The sequence below is a fragment of the Martes martes genome, assembly GCF_963455335.1.
Source record: "Martes martes genome assembly, contig: scaffold_56, whole genome shotgun sequence".
Taxonomy (NCBI): Eukaryota; Metazoa; Chordata; class Mammalia; order Carnivora; family Mustelidae; genus Martes; species Martes martes.
The window spans coordinates 77610-91906 of NW_027666585.1; positions in this window are offsets into that span (position 1 = coordinate 77610).

Genomic DNA, 14297 nt, shown 5'->3' on the forward strand with positions numbered 1-14297 from the left:
GGGCTGCCCAACGCCGGCCGATTCTCACGAGCGTTCTGCCCAAACCGATCCCGGTTTGGGCAGAACGCTCGTGAGAATCGGCCGGAAAACGCCAGGCGAACTCGCTTCGGGTGCAGCCCGTCTGCGGGGCCGCCCCCCGCGCCTGGCCCGGGACCCCGCGGGGTTGCGCCCGCACCCCGCCGCAGAGCCCCCCGCGCGTCCGCCGCGCGCGACGCCGACGCCTCCCGCTCCTCAGCGCCCGGGGCTCCCCTCCTTGGCGCGGGCCGGTGGGGCCGGGCGGGCCCCGAGGCCCGGGCTCCCACCCTCGCCTGCCTCCTCAGCCTTCCGAGTCCGGTGTCCTGTGCCCTGGGGCCTCCACCTGGGCAACCCTGAGTCCCGCGCCCCGAGGCCCCCGACCGCCCCGGCGCCGACGGTGCCCTTCGCAGCCGCGTCCTCGCCTCGGGGCGAGAGAAGACTCCGTTCCCCCGCAGGGGGAAGCCGCAGCCCGGGGCGCCCCAGCCGCCCCCAAAGTCGGAGCACGACGCCCGGCCCCAGGCCCTCCCTCAACTCTGCTCCGGGAGTGCGCCCCGGCGCCGGGGCCGCCGGTGGGTCCGCGTCCTCTCGGCGCGTTTTCCGGGGGGCCGCGCCGGGCCCCGAGCGAGAAAGGGCCCTCGGCCCCGGGAACAGGCTGGTCCCCGGGGCTGCCCAACGCTGGCCGATTCTCACGAGCGTTTTGCCCAAACCGATCCCGGTTTGGGCAGAACGCTCGTGAGAATCGGCCGGAAAACGCCCGGCGAACTCGCTTCGGGCGCAACCCGTCTGAGGGGCCGCCCCCCGCGCCTGGCCCGGGACCCCGCGGGGTCGCGCCCGCACCCCGCCGCAGAGCCCCCCGCGCGTCCGCCGCGCGCGACGCCGACGCCTCCCGCTCCTCAGCGCCCGGGGCTCCCCTCCCTGGCGCGGGCCGGTGGGGCCGGGCGGGCCCCGAGGCCCGGGCTCCCACCCTCGCCTGCCTCCTCAGCCTTCCGAGTCCGGGGTCCTGTGCCCCGGGGCCTCCCCCTGGGCAACTTTGAGTCCCGCGCCCCGAGGCTCCCGACCGCCCCGGCGCCGGCGGTGCCCTTCGCAGCCGCGTCCTCGCCTCGGGGCGAGAGAAACCTCCGTTCCCCCGCAGGGGGAAGCCGCAGCCCGGGGCGCCCCAGCCGCCCCCAAAGTCGGAGCACGACGCCCGGCCCCAGGCCCTCCCTCCACTCTGCTCCGGGAGGGCTCCCCGGCGCCGGGGCCGCCGGCGGGTCCGCGTCCTCTCGGCGCGTTTACCGGGGGGCCGCGCCGGGCCCCGAGCGAGAAAGGGCCCTCGGCCCTGGGGAACAAGCTGGTCCCCGGGGCTGCCCAACGCCGGCCGATTCTCACGAGCGTTCTGCCCAAACCGATCCCGGTTTGGGCAGAACGCTCGTGAGAATCGGCCGGAAAACGCCCGGCGAACTCGCTTCGGGCGCAGCCCGTCTGCGGGGCCGCCCCCCGCGCCTGGGCCGGGACCCCGCGGGGACGTGCCCGCACCCCGCCGCAGAGCCCCCCACGCGTCCGCCGCGCGTGACACCGACGCCTCCCGCTCCTCAGCGCCCGGGGCTCCCCTCCCTGGCGCGGGCCGGTGGGGCCGGGCGGGCCCCGAGGCCCGGGCTCCCACCCTCGCCTGCCTCCTCAGCCTTCCGAGTCCGGGGTCCTGTGCCCCGGGGCCTCCCCCTGGGCAACCCTGAGTCCGCGCCCCGAGGCCCCCGACCGCCCCGGCGCCGACGGTGCCCTTCGCAGCCGCGTCCTCGCCTCGGGGCGAGAGAAACCTCCGTTCCCCCGCAGGGGGAAGCCGCAGCCCGGGGCGCCCCAGCCGCCCCCAAAGACAGAGCACGACGCCCGGGGCCAGGCCCTCCCTCAACTCTGCTCCGGGAATGCGCCCCAGCGCCGGGGCCGCCGGCGGGTCCGCCTCCTCTCGGCGCGTTTTCCGGGGGGCCGCGCCGGGCCCCGAGCGAAAAGGGCCCTCGGCCCCGGGGAACAAACCGGTCCCCGGGACTGCCCAACGCCGGCCGATTGTCACGAGCGTTCTGCCCAAACCGATCCCGGTTTGGGCAGAACGCTCGTGAGAATCGGCCGGAAAACGCCCGACGAACTCGCTTCGGGCGCAGCCCGTCTGCGGGGCCGCCCACCCGCCTGGCCCGGGACCCCGCGGGGTCACGCCCGCACCCCGCCGCAAAGCCCCCCGCGCGTCCGCCGCGCGCGACGCCGACGCCTCCCGCTCCTCAGCGCCCGGGGCTCCGCTCCCTGGCGCGGGCCGGTGGGGCCGGGCGGGCCCCGAGGCCCGGGCTCCCACCCTCGCCTGCCTCCTCAGCCTTCCGAGTCCGGGGTCCTGTGCCCCGGGGCCTCCCCCTGGGCAACCCTGAGTCCCGCGCCCCGAGGCCCCCGACCGCCCCGGCGCCGACCGTGCCCTTCGCAGCCGCGTCCTCGCCCCGGGGCGAGAGAAACCTCCGTTCCCCCGCAGGGGGAAGCCGCATCCCGGGGCGCCCCAGCCGCCCCCAAAGTCGGAGCACGATGCCCGGCCGCAGGCCCTCTCTCAACTCTGCTCCGGGAGTGCGCCCCGGCGCCGGGGCCGCCGGCGGGTCCGCGTCCTCTCGGCGCGTTTTCCGGGGGGCCGCGCCGGGCCCCGAGCGAGAAAGGGCCCTCGGCCCCGGGGAACAGGCCGGTCGCCGTGGCTGCCCAACGCCGGCCGATTCTCACGAGCGTTCTGCCCAAACCGATCCCGGTTTGGGCAGAACGCTCGTGAGAATCGGCCGGAAAACGCCCGGCGAACTCGCTTCGGGCGCAGCCCGTCTGCGGGGCCGCCCCCCGCGCCTGGCCCGGGACCCCGCGGGGTCGCGCCAGCGCCCCGCCGAAGAGCCACCCGCGCGTCCGCAGCGAGCGACGCCGACGCCTCCCGCTCCTCAGCGCCCGGGGCTCCCCTCCCTGGCGCGGGCCGGTGGGGCCGGGCGGGCCCCGAGGCCCGGGCTCCCACCCTCGGCTGCCTCCTCAGCCTTCCGAGTCCGGGGTCCTGTGCCCCGGGGACTCCCCCTGGGCAACCCTGAGTCCCACGCCCCGAGGCCCTCGACCGCCCCGGCGCCGACGGTGCCCTTCGCAGCCGCGTCCTCGCCTCGGGGCGAGAGAAACCTCCGTTCCCCCGCAGGGGGAAGCCGCAGCCTGGGGCACCTCAGCCGCCCCCAAAGTAGGAGCACGACGCCCGGCCCCAGGCCCTCCCTCAACTCTGCTCCGGGAGTGCGCCCCGGCGCCGGGGCCGCCGGCGGGTCCGCGTCCTCTCGGCGCGTTTTCCGGGGGGCCGCGCCGGGCCCCGAGCGAGAAAGTGCCCTCGGCCCCAGGGAACAGGCCGGTCCCCGGGGCTGCCCAACGCTGGCCGATTCTCACGAGCGTTCTGCCCAAACCGATCCCGGTTTGGGCAGAACGCTCGTGAGAATCGGCCGGAAAACGCCCGGCGAACTCGCTTCGGGCGCAGCCCCTCTGCGGGGCCGCCCCCCGCGCCTGGCCCGGGACCCCGCGGGGTCGCGACGCATCCCGCCGCAAAGCCCACCGCGCGTCCGCCGGGCGCGACGCCGACGCCTCTCGCTACTCAGCGCCCGGGGCTCCCCTCCCTGGCGCGGGCCGGTGGGGCCGGGCGGGCCCCGAGGCCCGGGCTCCCACCCCCGCCTGCCTCCTCAGCCTTCCGAGTCCGGGGTCCTGTGCCCCAGGGCCTCCCCCTGGGCAAACCTGAGTCCCGCGCCCCGAGGCCCCCGACCGCCCCGGCGCCGACGGTGCCCTTCGCAGCCGCGTCCTCGCCTCGGGGCGAGAGAAACCTCCGTTCCCCCGCAGGGGGAAGCCGCAGCCCGGGGCGCCCCAGCCGCCCCCAAAGTCGGAGCACGACGCCCGGCCGCAGGCCCTCCCTCAACTCTGATCCGGGAATGCGACCCGGCGCCGGGGCCGCCGGCGGGTCCGCGTCCTCTCGGCGCGTTTTCCGGGGGGCCGCGCCGGGCCCCGAGCGAGAAAGGGCCCTCGGCCGCGGGGACCAGGCCGGTCCCCGGGGCTGCCCAACGCCGGCCGATTCTCACGAGCGTTCTGCCCAAACCGATCCCGGTTTGGGCAGAACGCTCGTGAGAATCGGCCGGAAAACGCCCGGCGAACTCGCTTCGGGCGCAGCCCGTCTTCGGGGCCGCCCCCCGCGCCTGGCCCGGGACCCCGCGGGGTCGCGCCCGCACCCCGCTGCAGAGCCCCCCGCGTGGCCGCCGCGCGCGACGCCGACGCCTCCCGCTCCTCAGCGCCCGGGGCTCCCCTCCCTGGCGCGGGCCGGTGGGGCCGGGCGGGCCCCGAGGCCCGGGCACCCACCCTCGCCTGCCTCCTCGGCCTTCCGAGTCCGGGGTCCTGTGCCCCGGGGCCTCCCCCTGGGCAACCCTGAGTCCCGCGCCCCGAGGCCCCCGACCGCCCCGGCGCCGACGGTGCCCTTCGCAGCCGCGTCCTCGCCTCGGGGCGAGAGAAACCTCCGTTCCCCCGCAGGGGGAAGCCGCAGCCCGGGGCGCCCCAGCCGCCCCCAAAGTCGGAGCACGATGCCCGGCCGCAGGCCCTCTCTCAACTCTGCTCCGGGAGTGCGCCCCGGCGCCGGGGCCGCCGGCGGGTCCGCGTCCTCTCGGCGCGTTTTCCGGGGGGCCGCGCCGGGCCCCGAGCGAGAAAGGGCCCTCGGCCCCGGGGAACAGGCCGGTCGCCGGGGCTGCCCAACGCCGGCCGATTCTCACGAGCGTTCTGCCCAAACCGATCCCAGTTTGGGGAGAACGCTCGTGAGAATCGGCCGGAAAACGCCCGGCGAACTCGCTTCGGGCGCAGCCCGTCTGCGGGACCGCCCCCCGCGCCTGGCCCGGGACCCCGCGGGGTCGCGCCCGCACCCCGCCGCAAAGACCCCCGCGCGTCCGCCGCGCGCGACGCCGACGCCTCCCGCTCCTCAGCGCCCGGGGCTCCCCTCCCTGGCGCGGGCCGGTGGGGCCGGGCGGGCCCCGAGGCCCGGGCTCCCACCCTCGCCTGCCTCCTCAGCCTTCCGAGTCCGGGGTCCTGTGCCCCGGGGCCTACCCCTGGGCAACCCTGAGTCCCGCGCCCCGGGGCCCCCGACCGCCCCGGCGCCGACGGTGCCCTTCGCAGCCGCGTCCTCGCCTCGGGGCGAGAGAAACCTCCGTTCCCCCGCAGGGGGAAGCCGCAGCCCGGGGCGCCCCAGCCGCCCCCAAAGTCGGAGCACGACGCCCGGCGCCAGGCCCTCCCTCAACTCTGCTCCGGGAGTGTTCCCCGGCGCCGGGGCCGCCGGCGGGTCCGCGTCCTCTCGGCGCGTTTTCCGGGGGGCCGCGCCGGGCCCCGAGCGAGAAAGTGCCCTCGGCCCCGGGGAACAGGCCGGTCCCGGGGCTGCCCAACGCCGGCCGATTCTCACGAGCGTTCTGCCCAAACCGATCCCGGTTTGGGCAGAACGCTCGTGAGAATCGGCCGAAAAACGCCCGGCGAACTCGCGTCGGGCGCAGCCCGTCTGCGGGGCCACCCCCCGCGCCTGGCCCGGGACCCCGCTGGGTCTCGCCCGCACCCCGCCGCAAAGGCCCCCGCGCGTCCGCCGCGCGCGACGCCGACGCCTCCCGCTCCTCAGCGCCCGGGGCTCCCCTCCCTGGCGCGGGCCGGTGGGGCCGGGCGGGCCCCGAGGCCCGGGCTCCCACCCTCGCCTGCCTCCTCAGCCTTCCAAGTCCGGGGTCCTGTGCCCCGGGGCCTCCCCCTGGGCAACCCTGAGTCCCGCGCCCCGAGGCCCGCGACCGCCCCGGCGCCGACGGTGCCCTTCGCAGCCGCGTCCTCGCCTCGGGGCGAGAGAAACCTCCGTTCCCCCGCAGGGGGAAGCCGCAGCCCGGGCGCCCCAGCCGCCCCCAAAGTCGGAGCACGACGCCCGGCCCCAGGCCCTCCCTCAACTCTGCTCCGGGAGTGCTCCCTGGCCCCGGGGCCGCCGGCGGGTCCGCCTCCTCTCGGCGCGTTTTCCGGGGGACCGCGCCGGGCCCCGAGCGAGAAAGGGCCCTCGGCCCCGGGGAACAGGCCGGTCCCCGGGGCTGCCCAACGCCGGCCGATTCTCACGAGCGTTCTGCCCAAACCGATCCCGGTTTGGGCAGAACGCTCGTGAGAATCGGCCGGAAAACGCCCGGCGAACTCGCTTCGGGCGCAGCCCGTCTGCGGGGCCGCCCCCCGCGCCTGGCCCGGGACCCCGCGGGGTGGCGCCCGCACCCCGCCGCAAAGCCCCCCGCGCGTCCACCGCGCGCGACGCCAACGCCTCCCGCTCCTCAGCGCCCGGGGCTCCCCTCCCTGGCGCGGGCCGGTGGGGCCTGGCGGGCCCCGAGGCCCGGGCTCCCACCCTCGCCTGCCTCCTCAGCCTTCCGAGTCCGGGGTCCTGTGCCCCGGGGCCTCCCCCTGGGCAACTTTGAGTCCCGCGCCCCGAGGCCCCCGACCGCCCCGGCGCCGGCGGTGCCCTTCGCAGCCGCGTCCTCGCCTCGGGGCGAGAGAAACCTCCGTTCCCCCGCAGGGGGAAGCCGCAGCCCGGGGCGCCCCAGCCGCCCCCAAAGTCGGAGCACGACGCCCGGCCCCAGGCCCTCCCTCCACTCTGCTCCGGGAGGGCTCCCCGGCGCCGGGGCCGCCGGCGGGTCCGCGTCCTCTCGGCGCGTTTACCGGGGGGCCGCGCCGGGCCCCGAGCGAGAAAGGGCCCTCGGCCCTGGGGAACAAGCTGGTCCCCGGGGCTGCCCAACGCCGGCCGATTCTCACGAGCGTTCTGCCCAAACCGATCCCGGTTTGGGCAGAACGCTCGTGAGAATCGGCCGGAAAACGCCCGGCGAACTCGCTTCGGGCGCAGCCCGTCTGCGGGGCCGCCCCCCGCGCCTGGGCCGGGACCCCGCGGGGACGTGCCCGCACCCCGCCGCAGAGCCCCCCGCGCGTCCGCCGCGCGTGACACCGACGCCTCCCGCTCCTCAGCGCCCGGGGCTCCCCTCCCTGGCGCGGGCCGGTGGGGCCGGGCGGGCCCCGAGGCCCGGGCTCCCACCCTCGCCTGCCTCCTCAGCCTTCCGAGTCCGGGGTCCTGTGCCCCGGGGCCTCCCCCTGGGCAACCCTGAGTCCGCGCCCCGAGGCCCCCGACCGCCCCGGCGCCGACGGTGCCCTTCGCAGCCGCGTCCTCGCCTCGGGGCGAGAGAAACCTCCGTTCCCCCGCAGGGGGAAGCCGCAGCCCGGGGCGCCCCAGCCGCCCCCAAAGACAGAGCACGACGCCCGGGGCCAGGCCCTCCCTCAACTCTGCTCCGGGAATGCGCCCCAGCGCCGGGGCCGCCGGCGGGTCCGCCTCCTCTCGGCGCGTTTTCCGGGGGGCCGCGCCGGGCCCCGAGCGAAAAGGGCCCTCGGCCCCGGGGAACAAACCGGTCCCCGGGACTGCCCAACGCCGGCCGATTCTCACGAGCGTTCTGCCCAAACCGATCCCGGTTTGGGCAGAACGCTCGTGAGAATCGGCCGGAAAACGCCCGACGAACTCGCTTCGGGCGCAGCCCGTCTGCGGGGCCGCCCCCCCGCCTGGCCCGGGACCCCGCGGGGTCGCGCCCGCACCCCGCCGCAAAGCCACCCGCGCGTCCGTCGCGCGCGACGCCGACGCCTCCCGCTCCTCAGCGCCCGGGGCTCCGCTCCCTGGCGCGGGCCGGTGGGGCCGGGCGGGCCCCGAGGCCCGGGCTCCCACCCTCGCCTGCCTCCTCAGCCTTCAGAGTCCGGGGTCCTGTGCCCCGGGGCCTCCCCCTGGGCAACCCTGAGTCCCGCGCCCCGAGGCCCCCGACCGCCCCGGCGCCGACGGTGCCCTTCGCAGCCGCGTCCTCGCCCCGGGGCGAGAGAAACCTCCGTTCCCCCGGAGGGGGAAGCCGCAGCCCGGGGCGCCCCAGCCGCCCCCAAAGTCGGAGCACGACGCCCGGCCCCAGGCCCTCCCTCAACTCTGATCCGGGAGTGCTCCCCGGCGCCGGGGCCGCCGGCGGGTCCGCGTCCTCTCGGCGCGTTTTCCGGGGGGCCGCGCCGGGCCCCGAGCGAGAAAGGGCCCTCGGCCCCGGGGAACAGGCCGGTCCCCGGGGCTGCCCAACGCCGGCCGATTCTCACGAGCGTTCTGCCCAAACCGATCCCGGTTTGGGCAGAACGCTCGTGAGAATCGGCCGGAAAACGCCAGGCGAACTCGCTTCGGGTGCAGCCCGTCTGCGGGGCCGCCCCCCGCGCCTGGCCCGGGACCCCGCGGGGTCGCGCCCGCACCCCGCCGCAGAGACCCCGCGCGTCCGCCGCGCGCGACGCCGACGCCTCCCGCTCCTCAGCGCCCGGGGCTCCCCTCCTTGGCGCGGGCCGGTGGGGCCGGGCGGGCCCCGAGGCCCGGGCTCCCACCCTCGCCTGCCTCCTCAGCCTTCCGAGTCCGGTGTCCTGTGCCCTGGGGCCTCCCCCTGGGCAACCCAGAGTCCCGCGCCCCGAGGCCCCCGACCGCCCCGGCGCGGACGGTGCCCTTCGCAGCCGCGTCCTCGCCTCGGGGCGAGAGAAGACTCCGTTCCCCCGCAGGGGGAAGCCGCAGCCCGGGGCGCCCCAGCCGCCCCCAAAGTCGGAGCACGACGCCCGGCCCCAGGCCCTCCCTCAACTCTGCTCCGGGAGTGCGCCCCGGCGCCGGGGCCGCCGGTGGGTCCGCGTCCTCTCGGCGCGTTTTCCGGGGGGCCGCGCCGGGCCCCGAGCGAGAAAGGGCCCTCGGCCCCGGGAACAGGCTGGTCCCCGGGGCTGCCCAACGCCGGCCGATTCTCACGAGCGTTCTGCCCAAACCGATCCCGGTTTGGGCAGAACGCTCGTGAGAATCGGCCGGAAAACGCCCGGCGAACTCGCTTCGGGCGCAACCCGTCTGAGGGGCCGCCCCCCGCGCCTGGCCCGGGACCCCGCGGGGTCGCGCCCGCACCCCGCCGCAGAGCCCCCCGCGCGTCCGCCGCGCGCGACGCCGACGCCTCCCGCTCCTCAGCGCCCGGGGCTCCCCTCCCTGGCGCGGGCCGGTGGGGCCGGGCGGGCCCCGAGGCCCGGGCTCCCACCCTCGCCTGCCTCCTCAGCCTTCCGAGTCCGGGGTCCTGTGCCCCGGGGCCTCCCCCTGGGCAACTTTGAGTCCCGCGCCCCGAGGCCCCCGACCGCCCCGGCGCCGGCGGTGCCCTTCGCAGCCGCGTCCTCGCCTCGGGGCGAGAGAAACCTCCGTTCCCCCGCAGGGGGAAGCCGCAGCCCGGGGCGCCCCAGCCGCCCCCAAAGTCGGAGCACGACGCCCGGCCCCAGGCCCTCCCTCCACTCTGCTCCGGGAGGGCTCCCCGGCGCCGGGGCCGCCGGCGGGTCCGCGTCCTCTCGGCGCGTTTACCGGGGGGCCGCGCCGGGCCCCGAGCGAGAAAGGGCCCTCGGCCCTGGGGAACAGGCTGGTCCCCGGGGCTGCCCAACGCCGGCCGATTCTCACGAGCGTTCTGCCCAAACCGATCCCGGTTTGGGCAGAACGCTCGTGAGAATCGGCCGGAAAACGCCCGGCGAACTCGCTTCGGGCGCAGCCCGTCTGCGGGGCCGCCCCCCGCGCCTGGGCCGGGACCCCGCGGGGACGTGCCCGCACCCCGCCGCAGAGCCCCCCGCGCGTCCCCCGCGCGTGACACCGACGCCTCCCGCTCCTCAGCGCCCGGGGCTCCCCTCCCTGGCGCGGGCCGGTGGGGCCGGGCGGGCCCCGAGGCCCGGGCTCCCACCCTCGCCTGCCTCCTCAGCCTTCCGAGTCCGGGGTCCTGTGCCCCGGGGCCTCCCCCTGGGCAACCCTGAGTCCGCGCCCCGAGGCCCCCGACCGCCCCGGCACCGACGGTGCCCTTCGCAGCCGCGTCCTCGCCTCTGGGCGAGAGAAACCTCCGTTCCCCCGCAGGGGGAAGCCGCAGCCCGGGGCGCCCCAGCCGCCCACAAAGACAGAGCACGACGCCCGGGGCCAGGCCCTCCCTCAACTCTGCTCCGGGAATGCGCCCAAGCGCCGGGGCCGCCGGCGGGTCCGCCTCCTCTCGGCGCGTTTTCCGGGGGGCCGCGCCGGGCCCCGAGCGAAAAGGGCCCTCGGCCCCGGGGAACAAACCGGTCCCCGGGACTGCCCAACGCCGGCCGATTGTCACGAGCGTTCTGCCCAAACCGATCCCGGTTTGGGCAGAACGCTCGTGAGAATCGGCCGGAAAACGCCCGACGAACTCGCTTCGGGCGCAGCCCGTCTGCGGGGCCGCCCCCCCGCCTGGCCCGGGACCCCGCGGGGTCGCGCCCGCACCCCGCCGCAAAGCCCCTCGCGCGTCCGCCGCGCGCGACGCCGACGCCTCCCGCTCCTCAGCGCCCGGGGCTCCGCTCCCTGGCGCGGGCCGGTGGGGCCGGGCGGGCCCCGAGGCCCGGGCTCCCACCCTCGCCTGCCTCCTCAGCCTTCCGAGTCCGGGGTCCTGTGCCCCGGGGCCTCCCCCTGGGCAACCCTGAGTCCCGCGCCCCGAGGCCCCCGACCGCCCCGGCGCCGACGGTGCCCTTCGCAGCCGCGTCCTCGCCCCGGGGCGAGAGAAACCTCCGTTCCCCCGCAGGGGGAAGCCGCAGCCCGGGGCGCCCCAGCCGCCCCCAAAGTCGGAGCACGACGCCCGGCCCCAGGCCCTACCTCAACTCTGATCCGGGAGTGCTCCCCGGCGCCGGGGCCGCCGGCGGGTCCGCGTCCTCTCGGCGCGTTTTCCGGGGGGCCGCGCCGGGCCCCGAGCGAGAAAGGGCCCTCGGCCCCGGGGAACAGGCCGGTCCCCGGGGCTGCCCAACGCCGGCCGATTCTCACGAGCGTTCTGCCCAAACCGATCCCGGTTTGGGCAGAACGCTCGTGAGAATCGGCCGGAAAACGCCAGGCGAACTCGCTTCGGGTGCAGCCCGTCTGCGGGTCCGCCCCCCGCGCCTGGCCCGGGACCCCGCGGGGTCGCGCCCGCACCCCGCCGCAGAGCCCCCCGCGCGTCCGCCGCGCGCGACGCCGACGCCTCCCGCTCCTCAGCGCCCGGGGCTCCCCTCCTTGGCGCGGGCCGGTGGGGCCGGGCGGGCCCCGAGGCCCGGGCTCCCACCCTCGCCTGCCTCCTCAGCCTTCCGAGTCCGGTGTCCTGTGCCCTGGGGCCTCCCCCTGGGTAACCCTGAGTCCCGCGCCCCGAGGCCCCCGACCGCCCCGGCGCCGACGGTGCCCTTCGCAGCCGCGTCCTCGCCTCGGGGCGAGAGAAGACTCCGTTCCCCCGCAGGGGGAAGCCGCAGCCCGGGGCGCCCCAGCCGCCCCCAAAGTCGGAGCACGACGCCCGGCCCCAGGCCCTCCCTCAACTCTGCTCCGGGAGTGCGCCCCGGCGCCGGGGCCGCCGGTGGGTCCGCGTCCTCTCGGCGCGTTTTCCGGGGGGCCGCGCCGGGCCCCGAGCGAGAAAGGGCCCTCGGCCCCGGGAACAGGCTGGTCCCCGGGGCTGCCCAACGCCGGCCGATTCTCACGAGCGTTTTGCCCAAACCGATCCCGGTTTGGGCAGAACGCTCGTGAGAATCGGCCGGAAAACGCCCGGCGAACTCGCTTCGGGCGCAACCCGTCTGAGGGGCCGCCCCCCGCGCCTGGCCCGGGACCCCGCGGGGTCGCGCCCGCACCCCGCCGCAGAGCCCCCCGCGCGTCCGCCGCGCGCGACGCCGACGCCTCCCGCTCCTCAGCGCCCGGGGCTCCCCTCCCTGGCGCGGGCCGGTGGGGCCGGGCGGGCCCCGAGGCCCGGGCTCCCACCCTCGCCTGCCTCCTCAGCCTTCCGAGTCCGGGGTCCTGTGCCCCGGGGCCTCCCCCTGGGCAACTTTGAGTCCCGCGCCCCGAGGCCCCCGACCGCCCCGGCGCCGGCGGTGCCCTTCGCAGCCGCGTCCTCGCCTCGGGGCGAGAGAAACCTCCGTTCCCCCGCAGGGGGAAGCCGCAGCCCGGGGCGCCCCAGCCGCCCCCAAAGTCGGAGCACGACGCCCGGCCCCAGGCCCTCCCTCCACTCTGCTCCGGGAGGGCTCCCCGGCGCCGGGGCCGCCGGCGGGTCCGCGTCCTCTCGGCGCGTTTACCGGGGGGCCGCGCCGGGCCCCGAGCGAGAAAGGGCCCTCGGCCCTGGGGAACAGGCTGGTCCCCGGGGCTGCCCAACGCCGGCCGATTCTCACGAGCGTTCTGCCCAAACCGATCCCGGTTTGGGCAGAACGCTCGTGAGAATCGGCCGGAAAACGCCCGGCGAACTCGCTTCGGGCGCAGCCCGTCTGCGGGGCCGCCCCCCGCGCCTGGCCCGGGACCCCGCGGGGTCGCGCCCGCACCCCGCCGCAGAGCCCCCCGCGCGTCCGCCGCGCGCGACGCCGACGCCTCCCGCTCCTCAGCGCCCGGGGCTCCCCTCCCTGGCGCGGGCCGGTGGGGCCGGGCGGGCCCCGAGGCCCGGGCTCCCACCCTCGCCTGCCTCCTCAGCCTTCCGAGTCCGGGGTCCTGTGCCCCGGGGCCTCCCCCTGGGCAACCCTGAGTCCGCGCCCCGAGGCCCCCGACCGCCCCGGCACCGACGGTGCCCTTCGCAGCCGCGTCCTCGCCTCTGGGCGAGAGAAACCTCCGTTCCCCCGCAGGGGGAAGCCGCAGCCCGGGGCGCCCCAGCCGCCCACAAAGACAGAGCACGACGCCCGGGGCCAGGCCCTCCCTCAACTCTGCTCCGGGAATGCGCCCAAGCGCCGGGGCCGCCGGCGGGTCCGCCTCCTCTCGGCGCGTTTTCCGGGGGGCCGCGCCGGGCCCCGAGCGAAAAGGGCCCTCGGCCCCGGGGAACAAACCGGTCCCCGGGACTGCCCAACGCCGGCCGATTGTCACGAGCGTTCTGCCCAAACCGATCCCGGTTTGGGCAGAACGCTCGTGAGAATCGGCCGGAAAACGCCCGACGAACTCGCTTCGGGCGCAGCCCGTCTGCGGGGCCGCCCCCCCGCCTGGCCCGGGACCCCGCGGGGTCGCGCCCGCACCCCGCCGCAAAGCCCCTCGCGCGTCCGCCGCGCGCGACGCCGACGCCTCCCGCTCCTCAGCGCCCGGGGCTCCGCTCCCTGGCGCGGGCCGGTGGGGCCGGGCGGGCCCCGAGGCCCGGGCTCCCACCCTCGCCTGCCTCCTCAGCCTTCCGAGTCCGGGGTCCTGTGCCCCGGGGCCTCCCCCTGGGCAACCCTGAGTCCCGCGCCCCGAGGCCCCCGACCGCCCCGGCGCCGACGGTGCCCTTCGCAGCCGCGTCCTCGCCCCGGGGCGAGAGAAACCTCCGTTCCCCCGCAGGGGGAAGCCGCAGCCCGGGGCGCCCCAGCCGCCCCCAAAGTCGGAGCACGACGCCCGGCCCCAGGCCCTACCTCAACTCTGATCCGGGAGTGCTCCCCGGCGCCGGGGCCGCCGGCGGGTCCGCGTCCTCTCGGCGCGTTTTCCGGGGGGCCGCGCCGGGCCCCGAGCGAGAAAGGGCCCTCGGCCCCGGGGAACAGGCCGGTCCCCGGGGCTGCCCAACGCCGGCCGATTCTCACGAGCGTTCTGCCCAAACCGATCCCGGTTTGGGCAGAACGCTCGTGAGAATCGGCCGGAAAACGCCAGGCGAACTCGCTTCGGGTGCAGCCCGTCTGCGGGTCCGCCCCCCGCGCCTGGCCCGGGACCCCGCGGGGTCGCGCCCGCACCCCGCCGCAGAGCCCCCCGCGCGTCCGCCGTGCGCGACGCCGACGCCTCCCGCTCCTCAGCGCCCGGGGCTCCCCTCCTTGGCGCGGGCCGGTGGGGCCGGGCGGGCCCCGAGGCCCGGGCTCCCACCCTCGCCTGCCTCCTCAGCCTTCCGAGTCCGGTGTCCTGTGCCCTGGGGCCTCCCCCTGGGTAACCCTGAGTCCCGCGCCCCGAGGCCCCCGACCGCCCCGGCGCCGACGGTGCCCTTCGCAGCCGCGTCCTCGCCTCGGGGCGAGAGAAGACTCCGTTCCCCCGCAGGGGGAAGCCGCAGCCCGGGGCGCCCCAGCCGCCCCCAAAGTCGGAGCACGACGCCCGGCCCCAGGCCCTCCCTCAACTCTGCTCCGGGAGTGCGCCCCGGCGCCGGGGCCGCCGGTGGGTCCGCGTCCTCTCGGCGCGTTTTCCGGGGGGCCGCGCCGGGCCCCGAGCGAGAAAGGGCCCTCGGCCCCGGGAACAGGCTGGTCCCCGGGGCTGCCCAACGCCGGCCGATTCTCACGAGCGTTTTGCCCAAACCGATCCCGGTTTGGGCAGAACGCTCGTGAGAATC